At 37.6% G+C, this 2,320-nt stretch overlaps 1 protein-coding gene across 1 annotated transcript in view; it reads right to left on the bottom strand.

The window, feature by feature from the left end:
- The window catches only part of RAPH1 (Ras association (RalGDS/AF-6) and pleckstrin homology domains 1), a 52,524-nt gene that overhangs the window by 42,295 nt on the left and 7,909 nt on the right, over positions 1–2,320 (bottom strand). The window lies entirely within an intron of this gene.

Raw genomic sequence — 2,320 nt, 5'->3', positions numbered from 1 at the left:
CCTACATGGACACTAGGTCTTCTTCAAAGGCTACTTCATCAGAGAGATGTCCTCCATTAGAAACAGCACCACTGAGTCAACTGTGTGGGTGGGAGGGTAGAATTCAGCCCTACTAGGAAAAGGTGTTTTGGTTCACAACCTAGCCATGAAGATTAATAAGCCCCTAAACAGTAGTTTTCAGGCACTAAATGAATGAAAAAGGAAGTAAATTCCTTTATTGGTACCCAATGATTCTACCAAAGAATCCTTGGGTTTCTGCCCATTTGTAAGGTGAATTTAATTTAAAAACCACCACCACAGAATCTGTCACAAACTCCAAACAAATGTAATTTTCCCCTTTTCTGGGGGGGGGGGAAAAGTTGCTTCACAGTAAAAAGTCCCATCCCATCACATAACGGTTTTAATACTGAATAGTTGAATACCAATTCTGTAAACTTGGGGAAAATTTCTCAGAGTAGAACACCTTCCTCAGGCTACTGAAATTAAAAAGAACAGAGTAAAAGCAAAGCAGCACTGTTAATGAGTGTAGAGGTTTCTGCTCTCAAGAGGCAAGCAGAATTTGGCTCTCAAATTACCAACACTTTCTGGTTACCTCCTTCAAAGGAATCATTCTTATCAACTTATCCGGGCAGAGAAACAATAGCCACATTCTTATGAGAAGCAATCACTGGGTTTACAAAGGCAGCTCTCGCATGTCTTTGTGAGAAAAGCTTTTGGGGGTGATTTTGAGCCTTGCAGTCAGTGGCTAAGAGCTCAGAAAGCAACCAAGAAAGTAACTGCAACACTTGCAGCAATACAGATTAGCTTCCTGTGAAGACAAAGCTACTTCTTGACCTCTGTCTCTTGATTTACCAACATCAAGTAACTTGAAGTGCAGCATGGGGTTTGTTGATTACTCATGCTATGCGAAGAATTGAAAAATCTGGGAGACAAGAAGGGCAATCTTACCAATGCCTCAAGCATATCACTCCTGAAGTAAGAGAGGCTGAGATCTAGAGGGACACCTGTGAAATCAACTGCAGAAAACATCCTGCATTTTTAAAAATTAAAAATATGCAAAATTCAAGTTTTTCTTGTGCTATGCAAGTTACAGAAGCGATTAATTCAAGTAAACCATCTTTTTAGCCTGAGGAGAGACAAAAATGCAATATTGCCTAACTTTCTACATAAAAAAAAGAGCATGAGTAACAGTCAGGGATCCAAAAAACCCAAAAATAAGCCTTGTCATACCACAGAAAGAAATGATTGACAAACACACAACAATATAATCAATTATTGTCACAGGTTGCCTCCAACATTTAGGCCTACGGCAATAATGAAAAGGTTTGCATTTTAACTTTCCAAAGAGAAAAGGACACGTTTCTTTCTACCTCTGTTTTGCTTCACTCAATACAAATCTCTAATAAAAATATACTGAACACCAACTTTTTATACAAAAAAGAAAGTTTACCTAAACTGTCACTCATTCATTTCTCACCATTTCAAATAAAGATTTAAATCTAAGTGTGACCTTGATGAGTTGATCATTAGACTGACAAGCCTGTATCATTCACTCTTTACATCAGATGAACTTTTGCTGCAGATGGGTAGAGGAATGTTTTCAGCACAGCTCATTCAAATTAGTGTTAATTATTGATTAGAAAAAACAAAGCTTGTTCCAGTTTTCTCCCGTAAAAGAGAACATGCATTATTAGTACAACTGACTTTTGAACAGGCCAGATTTCTGTTTCAGAGGATATTTCTACAAGACAGCTTCTAGTTGAAGTTCTCTAAATTCACCAGAACATTTTCCCCATTTCCTCACACAAGCCACCAGCACCTTCAATGTTCCCCAAACTGGCTGTGTTTTTATGGAAAAGTTTCCTCTCTGATTAAGCAATGCTGAGGCACCAAAATCCCAAATGAACATCTGCTATTGCTGTATCCCAGCCCAGTTGTTTTCCTGTGTTGTGCATTGTTTCAAAGAGTTCTCCCTGTCACACATTAAACAAGAATATTAAGTACCAGCAAATTACTGGTATAGTATAGCTCCAGATAGGCACTCATAAATTGCTCCATGTGTTTCAGGTATTAAGTGTACTGTAACAGGAATGCAGTCTTGTCAGTTGTACTTTCTTTGTTCCACAGCTGTGCGCTCCTCAGATTTAGATTAAAAATGATATATGAGATTTACTTAGAATAAAAACATTAACTATAAAACATTAAAATCCATGACTGGCTTAGGAGAAGGAAGAGGTGGGGAAAGCCCTTAATAATAGTAATTAAAAAAATACACAATCTTTAAAAAGATTCCTTGCAGACAGAAACAAAAACAGAGAAA

The sequence above is a fragment of the Pygoscelis adeliae genome, unplaced genomic scaffold (assembly GCF_000699105.1).
Source record: "Pygoscelis adeliae isolate BGI_AS28 unplaced genomic scaffold, ASM69910v1 Scaffold160, whole genome shotgun sequence".
Classification (NCBI taxonomy): Eukaryota; Metazoa; Chordata; class Aves; order Sphenisciformes; family Spheniscidae; genus Pygoscelis; species Pygoscelis adeliae.
The sequence above is the reverse complement of the archived record's forward strand: the minus strand, read 5'-3'. Positions and strand labels throughout refer to the sequence as shown.